Below are 13,778 nucleotides of genomic sequence, written 5' to 3' on the forward strand. Positions count from 1 at the left end.
GCAGAAGCTTGTGGGGGACATATCTAAAGGTGACCAGTGCAGGCAGGTGACTCTGCTTCTCAGAAGCCATCAACAGACCAGTGAGGACAGCTCATGACACAACTCTCACCTGTGCTTCCCTCCCCAGCCTCCAAAGCCCACACAGCTGGTGCAGCTGCAGTGCTCTGCCTGTACCTGCACCTGTCAGCAGCTGGAGACAGCACCTTGCAGCCTCAGTACCCCCACCTGGGAGCCACTGGCCATGTTCCCATACCTTTGTTTTACTTTAAAAGCAAGTAAAGCCTCAGTAGGAGCTTGGCTTTCTTTCATGTCAACAACCCTCAGCCATCACAGTTTTTGCAACACCTGACAAGTTAACAAAGATAATGGATGAGACGCATTAGAATCATAGATTATGGTGAGTTGGAAAGGACCCACAAGGATCTTTGTGTCCAGCTCCTGGCCCTGCACAGGACAACCTAATGAGTGCTACCAGGTGCTCAAGGGTATTGTCTAAGGGTTTCTTGAACTCAGACAAGCTTGATGTTGTGACCAAGGGGAGCCTGTTCCAGTGCCCAGTCACCCTCTGGGTGAAGAGCCTTTTCCTGATATCCAAAGTAAACCTGCCCTGACACAGATCTGTGTTCTGTGGAGAAGAGGATCAGGGCTCTAAAGGTTCACATCCATCAAGTGACATGGAATCACACTGCACCAGCAGGAGTCAGAGCTGCAGGAGAACCACCTTCCCAAAAAATACAGACCAACCTGGAACTGGCTCCAACAGGCAAAACAAGTGGTGGGAATGGAGGCATTACCACAAGATCTTGTCCCAGTGAATTCAGTTACAAAATTCTTATTACTTCAAGGGACCAAGATGTCATACATTGCACTTGGGTATGGGACCATGTCTTATTAAAGTGATTAGGAGTGGCTCAGTATTTGCTTTGAATAGCCATTTATGGGATAAATTAATCCTGAAATCTGCTGGCTCCCATATCTTGCTGTAACTGCTTGCTTAAACTGATCTTCCAGCTTTACATGTGAAGATTGAAGACAATGGTAAAAAAGCAGCTAATAGGAAAGGAAGGAGGCTTTCTTTCTCTTTCTGGTTACAGTTCAGCTTATTTCATTCCTTATTTTCCATCTGTATTGATGTCTAAGCACATATGGAAGCAGGGAACATTTAGAAAACAGCAAATTGGTCCGTGCTCCAACCACTTCTCTGTGTACACAGCAGCAGAGGTGATAATGTGTCCCAGAATGGGGACTTAATGGTCTTGTCTGGTGGAATATTACATTTTGGGGGCAGAGAAGTGAGAACAAGAGGTTTCATATGGTTAATTGCTTAAGTAATGTGAAAACTAGATGAGTTTGAAAACAGTCTGAAAGCAAAAATGTGCAGCCAAGGAAAGTAAATTACTCACTTTGCTGCTCTCATGTCATAGTGAAAAGCTGCCAGGTATTTGATGCTAGCAAAAACAACAGTATATTAAACTTTGTCACAGTGGTTGATTAGATATAAAACCAGTCTGTGTAACACAACATTTACTGTTGTATTCTGAACTCTTGCAAACAAAATGTTTGGCTGAGTAGAGAACAAATTCATACTTACTTTGTATTTATCATATAAAGGAGAGATCTTTCTTGGAAATGAAGGGTGAAATATCTCTACACAAAAATCTCTGGGAATTTTTCTTTCAACTTCAGCGAAGAAATCCAAAGACATTAGAAGATGAAGAAAATTAGCATAATCAGCTCATGTTGTTTAATCTCCCTAGTCCAACCCAGGAATGTTCTCTATGTGCTACTGGTTAACACTTTTATCCCAGCCAGGTTTAGATGACCTGCAATTCCCCACTCTGCTGCCTTTTGTAACTGTCAGAGAGCTCACAATGTGCATCTTGGATCTTACAGAAAGAGAGATCCATGCTGCACACAATGTATTTTAAATGTGTAGTTATATTAAGTATAATGAGAAAGAGCATAGGGAAATATGGGAGCTATAAAAGAAAAGGCTTTCAAATCTGACTTTATTATATGCTATAATACATATGCATTTTGGATTCCTTCTTTTAAAAGAGCAATTAAGATTTGATAGTGACTGGAGTGATGAATGCAACAAGAGGATGAGGACTTGTAGTATGAGATTTCTCAGAAAATGGAGAAATGTGTTAAAAGCTGTGGAGTTTCCATTGGACAGCAGAAGCATTGAGGGCTCAGGACAGCCACAGGTAAGGAAAACAGCTTCCATTCTGCACATATTTGTATCGTGTTTACGTAATGCTTGTCCCCTGTCTCTATAATGTTTATATTAGAAACATAAAGTCCTGTCAGGCTTCATTTCAAATAAAGGAGCTTCAAATCCTATCCCTCAGATCAGTCAATTTTCATCAGCTAAGGTAAAATCACTCCCAGGTACCTTCCATGTGAAAATAACTGGATATGCACTGCTTGCAGACCATGCAGTGCATGCCATAATATTGCTGGAATTTATACAAATTGCTGTTATTAATGCCATGCCTGCTGTTACAGTAGAAGAAACAAGGTAAATAGCTATAATTCTAATAATTTTCTCTTGAGAGTTAAGAAAAACATTTAGATTTAGACATCTCTGCTTTATTTTTGTGTCATTAAACAGAAATAATGCCAATTCTGGAGAAACTTTCCCCATTTGTCATAGACTCAGCTGGTTTCCTTCATTCTACTGATTCTCAACTCAATGAGAATGAGTTATTCTCATTCTACTGAGAATAACTGAAAATTTGTTCCTATGGCTAAATGTTATTCCATTATATAAATCCTGGAGGTTATTCCAGTACACAAAATCTGAAAGAAGAAAAGGTAAAACCAGAGAAAAATCTTGACATGAAATATTTTATCTTGAGATGAAATATTGATTAAATCTGGCAACATAATGTGGTGGGAACAGGAATGGGTGTTAAGAATGTTTAACAAAGATGGAACAATACCAGCACCATAGGTGGTCCCTGTATAACAGAGTTTGGGCAACAGTCACAACTATTTTGTATTTTCTAGAGATTAATTTGGCTTTGAAAAATGCAAAGTACATAAACACACATACCTATGCATCATATTGCAGTAGCACATTTGCAATTTGTATTCCAACACAAGAAGAAAAGCATTCCAGTTATGACAGTTTCTATTTTTAAAACGGCTTATGACAAAAAAAAAAAATCAACCAAACAAAATGCTACAAAAATCTGCAGCAAGAGAGATAATAACAATCCACTCAGCCCTGGATAGTCAGAAGCATTACTCTGATGTCTAATGTACTCAGCTCTTTCCATGGCTTTCTCCTCCCTCCCACAATTACCACAGGCCTGTTTGGTTAGGAGTTTGAGCCTGTCTGACCATATGACACTTATATTTTCCTTTGAAGACCCTCACCAAAAGGGAGTTTCCAGGGTTGCTTGGGGGTGTTTTGTTTGTTTTTTTCAAATATATTTTGATTTTTTTTTTTTTAAAGGCCAATTCTGACTCCAAAGAGATATTCCTTCCAGTCAAGGAAAGATAATGGAAAAGCTATTAAAGCTCTTAGTTCCTATAGTTACAATCTTTACCATACATGAACTGCAAGATTTTGGGACACTGATAATGAAAAAGAGTATAAACAGCTTTTCAAAGTGTGTTCATCCATATTCAGTGAGGTGGATCTGGCACAGGTGCATCTGTCCTTATCCCTGCTTTTTGTGTGTGATCCCATCTGCTTCCTCAGGCCAGAACTGCAATCATGTGTCCATGGGATAATGCAAATCAGGGAACTAATCTGGGGCTGGGAAAAAAGGTTGCTGAGTCCATAGTGTGGTTCATTGTGTAGCCACATAAAGCTCCATGTTGGGATGAAGGGAGGACAAGGATTAAACCAGGAGCCACCCATTCCACCAGTGACACAGAAGTCCATTGGTTCAAACAGATCAAGAAAGCTTAGCCAGATGGCCTGATCCAAATCCTGCCAAAGCCACTGTGAGCCTCCACATTATCTCCTCTTGGAAGGATTTCAGAGATGGCTGAGCAGAGAGTCACTGACTCATAGCAGCACTGTGGACAACCTGGCCAAAACATCTGGGAATCATCCACAGCATCTTTGCAAAGGTTCCTCAAGCACTGAGCTGTAGGGAGTGAATCCTATTTAATAAGATCCTGTATAGAGACTAGGAATTTGGCTTTCAGAAAGGAGAATACTGACAGTGTAAATAAATCCTTCTGTAAGAATTGTCATGCCAGACTGAGGAAAACTAAAGGTGCAATTCCAGGAACACTTCTACAAAAGCAGTCCTGGCAATGGCTTGTGTGGAAACACTGAGCTGGACAGAGGAACTGCCAAGCCAGTAGAAGAGAAGTGGTTTTTTCCTTCCAGATTTTTTTTTTCTCAGTAGGATGCCTTTTAGAGTTCAATGCACCCCAAAGAGATGTGGAATGGAATGGAATGGAATGGAATGGAATGGAATGGAATGGAATGGAATGGAATGGAATGGAATAGAATAGAATAGAATAGAATAGAATAGAATAGAATAGAATAGAATAGAATAGAATAGAACAGAACATATCACAGTAGCACAATACAAACGTTGGAAACACTCCATCATTTACTGTATAGAAATTGATTATGACTGTTCTGTAAACATAAGGAGGCATAAAAGTAAATCTTCATAACTATTTGCCTCCTCTCTTGTTATAAAACCCATCAATAGTAGCATTTCCACTAGGGAGCTCATCACTTTGCTGAGCTACCTTTGGAGATGGAAAGCTTTCTGTAATACTTAACTGAATAATCTTTTGGTGCATATTATACATTGACTTTTTTCCTGCCCTCAGAAGTAATGCAGAGAATGTGATCACCAATGGTCATTTTGTCCTCAAAAAATCAGCTGGTGTATGGATATGTTTTATTTAAAGGCTGCAGTGGTTTTAACTAGGAGAAATACATCTTATCTTAAACGAAAAAATAGAGATGAGACAGTAACTCTCTCTTCCTCAGCCTCATGTATAACATCATTCTTGTCAGGAATATTTCAAATTTCTGGCAAAGCTACAGTATTTTCAAATAAGCAAAATAAATCTATCCTTCCTGTATCATTTCCAAACACACTTTTGACTACCGAAACATCTAAAATTTCTGTTTCATTTCTTGTTCATGACATTCCTAGCTGCTCAGAATGTGCATATGAAAATCAGCTTAGCAAAAGTCAACCATAATGGAAATGCATGAAAAAAAGCCTTTTTCCTCTTTGTGGTATGTTCTATTTTGCATGCATCAGCCTTCTTTCCCAAAAATAATTTTCCACTCCTTAGCTCCACTGCATGCAAAGTCACAGAATCATAGAATCATAAAGGTTGTGTCAGTGACACCATCTGTGTCCAAAGTGACTGGAGTGTTTGGACAGCATTAGTGTTTGAGTCCACCCTGTGCAATTACAGAAAATGGAACATTTTACAGAGGATCTGTTTTCTCTCTGGTCCATAAGGGAATGCAGCCCCTCATGACCTGGTCTGGGGAATCCAATTCAAGCATTATCAATACTCAACCCTCACTCTCTGAGCCATCATGTTCAGCCACTTCTGTGGACTAAAATGTTGCCCACAATAGATCCCCTAGAACAGACTGCAGCAGTGGGAAATATTTTGTGCCTTTGAATCAGCTGGATCACAGTGATACATGTCTGGCTGAAAACCTTGGACAAATGTCTTTGTAATATTGCCCTATCTCTTCACAACCCAGTCCTTTGCTCCCTGTGACAGTTCATATTACAAAGTGTAATTCAGTTCAAGACCTCTTTACATACTTAGGGGAACCAGTGACCTCTGCCCAGGATATCTGATAGATCAGCTAAAGGCTACAAATGAAAATCAGAGTCAGCAATTCAGCTCTCTACTAGAGAAGAGTATCTTACAATATACTAAAACTCCCTGGTCTAGAAAGTCGCATTTCTTGCAGTCCTGGTCCAAAACTTCAACATGATGTCCAGTTCAGAATCATTTTGAGCATCATGACATTTTGCCCTAAGTGTTAAACATATCCCTTCAATTTTGTCTTCCCTACAGAGACTATTTCTACAATTTCCACAATGGGGAATGCCAGGTCAGTGAACAGGAGCTTTGTAGAATCTGAATGTTTAGCCTCTGCTGGGAAGCAGGTATTTTGCTTTCTCCAATCTGCACTTCCAGCCAACTCAAAAATGAGTTGATAAACAAAGAGCTTTGTCCTGTTAGCAGTAGCTGGAACACTAGACAGAATTTTTCTACTTCTAAGGAAGTAAAAGGACTGTGTGCCATTCTGGAAAGGATTCAGGAACTGCCAGTCTTTGATAGCTGAGAGAGAGAAGTGCCAGGCTGTAAAGCAGTATCTAAATTCACTGCATGCCTGTCCCTGCCCCTCCCCGTGCCAAAGGTATGGAAAGAACGAAAGAAATAGCAGAACAAAACAAATAATTAACTGAAGATTGTTATTCACTATCACTTCATAAGGCAAGAAAAGACATCTCCTGCCCGTTGTGAGGGTGGATGGTGGGTCAGAAAGCCCAGAGCTGGGAGGTGATGCTGGATACTATTTGTAACCTATGTGGGATTTGTCTGTGGCTGTAAGCTGTGTGGGATTTGTCTGTGACTATTTCAGAACCATTCTTACAGAGGCAGACACTAAATATGGGGCAGCATAGGTGCAAGGCTGTCACCTGCTGCATCCCTCAGGAGAACATCCCATGCCAGCAGGGTTGGAGGGATTTGCCTCCCTGAGCGCTTCCTTCCTCCCCCTGTGCATATGGAGCTGTAAATTATCACAGGTTTTGTCTCTGTTCTTATCTCACAGTTCAAGCACTACAAGGATCATGTAAATAATGCTAACATTTCTAGTCATGGCTGTGAAATGCTTGATTCTTACACCACCAGGACACCTGGCTGCCTGGCACAGTTCTCTTCTCCCACAAAACACGCTTGCCATCTTCTGGCCAGGCCACCAAGCATCAGGAAATCAGGAAATGCACTCTCAAGTGTCTCTACCACACGGGCTTTCCCTGCTGTTAACATAACCACCCAAGCAAGAAGTTTGAAGTGAAATTTTGCTTTGGGAAGTTCCCCTATGAAGAATTTAGCTTTCAAGCTGTGCAAAATTCGTCTTTCTTAATTCATAAAGATTTGCATGAGTTTTTGCTTCTGTCTTTATACCTGCAAATATCCTGAGTTTCATTTATTCAAAGCCTAAAGGAAACATCTGGATTATTATTACACTGCTTTTACATTTAAACCACAAGTCTCAGTGGCTTTTATAGGAAACTACTGTTGATCAAATCTGGAATTACAGTTTTCATTAATAGTTATTAAACACTAACTTTGCAGTGGAAGGTGAGGCTGAACAAAGTTCAAATGGTATCGGGTTCCAACACAAATATTTGATGTGGCTGTAATTAAAGCCAGTACTAGAGTTTGATATTCACCTTGATTTCCTCCTCAACCAGGGAGGATCTTTCAGGAAGATCACATCTTCTGCCATGGCAGATCTAGTTTCCTGTATAATTCTGCATTTCTCTACTTTTGTCTCTCTCATGTTGTCTATGAACACATATCTCCCAGATCAACTCTTCTAAAGACTGAAATCATCCTGAGAGGAGTATCATTTCAGACAAAAGTACAAAAAATTATTTCCAGTATGTAATAATAACAACAAAGTTATTATTGTTATTATTACTATTATTTTAATACTACTATAGAAAGCAGCTGACACAGTCAATTGTTTTCACCTAGTTTGGTATCAGCTAGCTGGTGTTATCTGGCTACAGGTGCTGGTGAGGAGCAGTACAATCTGGTCTGGGAGCAGTTCTCAGCTATCAAGAACCAGCTAAATTTAGTAGCCCACAGACTGTGGGCAGCAGTTCAGCAAACAGTTCCTGTCTGAGACTGTGTGTGGGAGGACAGGGGAACTAGGGGCAGGTTGTCCTGTATATGAATTCAGAAAGTTGAGGTTTTCCACCCAGGTGATTTTTTCCACCAAGGCTTTGTACAGACAGTGGAGTTGGGTGAGACTGGGAATCGCAGCGTGATGCTCAAGGCAGAGGCAAGGCTCAGCTCAGAGGTGACAGGGACACTGGTGTTTCACAGGCCACATTTCCTCTACAAGGCAGGGATTCTGAGGAAAACCACATTTTCTGCTGTGGCATGGCCAGTTTCCAGTAAAATTCTGATTCTGTCCACTTCTGTCTTTCATAAAACAAGTAGTACAAATGGTAAAATGAATGTCAAGCCCCAAGCTAAAGGAACTTGCCTTGCCCTCTGTTATTTCACTTTGCACATCAGGAGTTCTATAACTGCATCCCAGATGTTACTAAATATCTGAGCAAATATTGAATCAGAATAGGCAGATCTTGCTTTTCAATGATACAAACTCTCCACATGCAGCCACACATCACCTTTTAAGGAAAAAAAAAAATGTTGAGTGTAATGCACAATGAATTTTCTTAGCTACCAAAAACAATATATAGTGCAAGATTCCATGTGTACAGCTGTTACTTAATTTGTTGTTTCAAAGGGAAAATTTTCATTAATGAATTTAAAAATTAACACTAGATCTGCATTTTATTTCTTCCATTTACAGCTGCCTAACAAAGCATGGCTGAGGTCAGAAAAGCTGCTATGATGGCAGCATGTGCTTTTCCATGTACTCCACACAAAACATCACAATCATTTCCATTTCTCCCTCTCAGGCACACAATTTCTGAGCTGCTGTCTGGCAATTGAAAAATGTGCTGCACCAGCTGTCAGAGTGTTCCAGCTTCCTGTCTCTTTTAGCATTTTTCTTTGAACAGATACTGAACTTTTATTAAAAGAAGTAATAGCCAGGAACAGCTATGGAACAGAAACTAATATTAAAATACAGACATATGAGAAATATAATGAATATTAATTCCTAGGGCAAATTTCTGGCATCTGAGCTACTTTTAATATATTTTACTATAACATTCTAGATCTGTTTTTACAGAGTATGCAATTTGTAGGAAAGCATGCTGTCTTTTCTCCTATGGATTAATAACAGGATTAGAGGTCTGGGAAAACCACTAAGAAAGGAGATGATACACAACAAGCAAACTCATAATCCTGCCTTGTCTCAAGCAAGATGCACTCAAACACTCAAAAACAATGGCAGAAGACAAATGAATACATGGCAATAAAATCTTTATAATTATTTTTATAACTATTTTGGTTTCTACTTGCTTAGTTATGACTTCAAATCAGGCCTGGAATGCAGTCAGCAGCTCTGGGAAAGAAGGCAAATTTCTGTGTGGACACTTGGAAAGACAGACGTTTGACTGTGCAGTGTTTGGAAAACAAAAGAACAACAAGAAGAAGGATCAGGAGGGATCTGGGAGGAGCATTTCCCAGAGTCCTGGCAGAGAGGAGATGTGGAGCTGAGGGAGGCAGAGGGGAGCACTGCCCTGGGCACAGTGCCTGGGCAGGAGCTGGCAGAGCCCTGGCTGGCAGGACATGGAGCTGTCCACCAGTGCATCCCTTCCAGGAGAGATGCAGGAGGAGTTGCTGCAGTCCTGAGACATGCTCCTTGTCTCTCTCTTTCTTGCCTGCTTGCTAAGAATGCTGCTCAGAATTAGGAAATGAGATAAATGTGCCAGTGAGCAACTGCTAATAGACTTTGTTCCCTTAGTTCCTTTTTATTTTCACAGAAGGCAAAGGCCAGAGGCTTTTTATCTCTGCAGTTTGGTTCAGTAGAAAATTGTAAAGCCATAACCAGCAAGGTCTAATGCATTTCTTAGCAATCATTTACTTTAAAGAGCATGAAAAATTTGTCATTAAAGGACTATGAATTAAGAGGTTCTCCTCATGCAGATGATGCACTGGTAGGTTATTCTTGTCTCCTGCCAGCAATGACCCAAGGCTTGTCCACTTGCTTTGACTTTCCAGCACCTGCCTTGCTTTGCCAAGGCAGAAAAATCTTTGGGTGCTCAATTTTCCAAGTGAGCATTCTCTTCAAATAATAATGGATAATAACACCTAGGTCCACTAAGGGGAACAGAGTCACAGAATCATGGGATCATAGAAGGGCCTGAGCTGGAAGGGACCTTAAAGCTCACACAAGTCCCAGTGCCCTGCTGCAGACAGGGATACCTTTCACTAGATCAGGTTCCTCAGACTCCCAACCAACGTGCCCTTAAACACTTCCAGGGATGGGACAGCCACAATTTCTCTGGGCAACCTGTGTCAGTGCCTCACCACCCTTCCAGCAGAGAATTTCTTCCTACTATCTAATCCAAACCTACCCTCTTTCAGGTTGAGGCCATTCCCCTTTGTGCTGTCACTGGATGCCCTTTCAAGAAGTCCCTCTCCACTTTTTCTGCATTCCCTTTGGGTACTGGAAAGCCACAATCAGGTCACCCCAAAGCCTTCTCTTTTGCAGACTGAACAAAACCAACTCCCTCAAGAGGTGTTCCAGCCCTTGGATCATCTTGGTGGCCTCCTCTGCCCTCACTCCAACAGGTCCATGTCATTCATGTGCTGCAGACCCCAGAGCCTGATGCAGTGATCGTTTGTTACAGACATTGTCACATCATGCACATGAGAAATCAAAACCAATCCTTCACACAAACAAGTTATTACAATTTGATTTGTTACATGTTAACTATAAGTAAATCTCTTCCTGCTTTGTTAGCATCTTTTAAGATATTCTATATAAGCCCATGGCACTTAGCTGTAGAGGAGTAAAACTGAAACTTAATAACTAATCTTAATCACATTCATTTTTGTAGGGAAAATTTGAATATATTCAGAAGATCCCTAGGTCAATATATTTACAGGTTTTACCTTAGCTTTTAAAATGTTACTTTGATTTGCTTTTTTCTCCTCAGAAGAAGACACAGATATAAACTACTCTTGGGTAAAGACTACTGTTGTCTTTAATAGTAATATTAAAAATACTCACAAGTGTAAATCATTTGCCTTGAACTTTAAGCAGCAATATGTTTGTTAATCTTCAAATATTTTGCCATTCCTTCATTGGCAGAGCCCCATATGCAAGTCTGTCTACACTGAACACAAGAGATGCAGGAGAGCCTGTGCAGGTTTGTGCTGGGCAGGCCCTTTGCAGTGCCAGGGTGCTGGGGGCACAGGCTGCTCTCTGCAGGAGCCACAGCTGCCTGCTCAACACACCAAAGCCCACATTAATAAAACATTGATATCTGGCTTTTGAAAAATGCAGAATTTCATGCAAGAATATCATCCTCAGAGAAGAAAGGCCACATTAGGTTCCTTTCATGAGTCTTTAGGTTTTGTTTCAGTCCAAAATTCTTAGTGATTGTAATGAAAAACTGTTACAGCAAAAAGAAAGATACATTGTACAGAGCTTTATTCTTATAGGAGGAATGCAATACTATATCAGGGAATCCACTGCTAAAGGTGTCTGGAAAGGAGAGATTAAATATGGGAATAGTTAATGGATTGCTACATACATTGAAAACTGAAACACAGTTTTGACATACACATTTGCACTGTTTCTCTTAGGAGACAACTGTTTCTATTTTTACAAAAATTATTGTTACTGAATCTGGCTAAATTTACACACATTGTTTCAAGGCAAAGGTATCATGTGCATTTAGTTTCTCAGGATCTTGTAGTTAGGAAAAAAAAGAAAAGCTAATCCTCTTTAAACATTCCCTGCATTTTTATTATTTTTTAATTATAAAAATGTAATTTTTGCAAGACCATGTGATTTTTCACTATCTGATATGAGCACTTGCATTAATCCAAAAAAAACCTTTGGCTTAAAGGGATCAGGAAAGCATTTAAGCAAATGGGGGGGTGGTTCAAGAAATATAAAGTTGTTTTGCTAAAATGTGGGTTTAGATTTGGTCATAATATATGGGCACAGCCCCTAAGCGTGGTCTTAGCAGACTGACATAGAAAATAGACTGTTCACCATCCCAGGAGATAATAAAAATTCCCTTATGTCCAGCTAATTCAAGGCATGTGACTTATACAGCTGATAATTTGAATTTATGCAGTTCCTCTTGTTCAAAAAATCTCAGATGGAAAAATGCTAACAGCTTTTGAAAAAGATCATATTAATTTTGACCACTCCAAAGTATCAAAAATACCTCAAAAATCATTTTTACATGACAGACTAAAACCCAATCTTCTGCCACATACCATAAAAAACAAGAAATTTCAGTGACTTGTTCCTGAGATAGGCTCATCTGCATCTGTCTGACTCAGCCTCATAGAGGAGGTGTATTGAGTTATTCCGAAAATATTTTTGACTGTTACGTTCTTATTGATTATGAAACAGCTCCCTAGGGCTTGTTCTTTTGTGCTGCTGCCTGGGCATGGGCCTGACACCAAGTCAGGGCAGGCACACCCAGTCCCAGGGATACCCGGGGAACAACCCTCACGTGGAACCAGGACTATTTCCCCTTAACAATTCACCTATACAGACAAATAAAGCAGCTTTCTTCTTAATTTGTATGTTAGCAAGAAATTGAAGAATTTCTTAACCATAAAAACTTTTCTGTGTATAATAGAAATGTACTGAGAATAGTATTTAACCCCCAAATATACAAAGAAGTTGAGACTGCATTTAACTCTCAAAATGATATGCCAAATTTTCCTATAACCAAATTTTCTATAACCTATAACAAATTGTGCCTATAACCAAAGTGAATCCAGCTGAGGTTTGCTCATGTAACAGCACTGAATTTGGTTTATTATTCCACATTTGAAGCTAGGTAGTGCAAATTGCAAAATGAAATATATCCAGTAGATGTCATCATCCTGCATCCCATGTGCCTGATAATCCAGTTTAGATTTACTATTTTTTAAACTGAACTGAAATAAGAATTAAGAGTCCTAACAGAAATAACTTTTCTGAAAAACTTGCATAAAACATACTCATTTGATGTGATACACCTTACTAACACTAGCATTTCTGGAATGTTTGCAACCTGGAAGCGTTCATGCACAAAGTAATTGGCAGTTATCCGTGACTGCACTCACACACCCAAATTACATCTGTAAAATATGCCAGTAAATGCATCTACTTAAACCTGAAAATCCATTTAATAGGTTCCATTTAATCCACGTGTCCTTAAAGCAATATAAAATGTACTACAGCATTGTCACTGATCCTGAAGCCTGTACTGCAAAAATAGATTTAAGATCCTCTTTACAGATATTAATTTATTAAATGAAGTTGAGAATATTAAATGAAGTTGAAAGAACTTTGGGAGGTCAGGGAATTCCATTTTCATAAATAGTGCTTTGAGTTGTCCATTTCTTGAAATTACACCTCATATAAATGAATATTTTCATATGGATTACAGGGAATTATCAAGTACTCTGATGTGCTTGATTTACATTGTTTTTCATTTCAAATCAATACTGTCATTTACATTCAGCAGCTTTATACTTAGTTGAGGAGTAAAATGATTCAGGGAAGTCCAAATCACTGTGATTCAGCCACCTTCAAACATTTTCACATTTAAAACCCTGACCTCTATTATTTGGTGTGGGGAGACTTACTAGGTCAGAGTTACGCCTTGCAGCATGTGATTAAAACATGCACTTTGTCCATGTCCATGGATTTTGTAATACAATCCTTTAGCAATCTGGCAACATTTCTGGCTTTGTTAGCTGGGGCATTGCTTAGGAAAATTCCTGTGCAATAGTGTTGTGGTCTGATCCAATCCCCTTTGGGAACAATAGAAAGGCTTCCAAGGGCTTAAGCCATGGGCAAATGAGGTTCATGCAAAGGCTGAGCCCCAGCAGGTGAAGCAGGAGGCAGACACTGG

This window comes from Erithacus rubecula (genome assembly GCF_903797595.1).
Source record: "Erithacus rubecula genome assembly, chromosome: 3".
Taxonomy (NCBI): Eukaryota; Metazoa; Chordata; class Aves; order Passeriformes; family Muscicapidae; genus Erithacus; species Erithacus rubecula.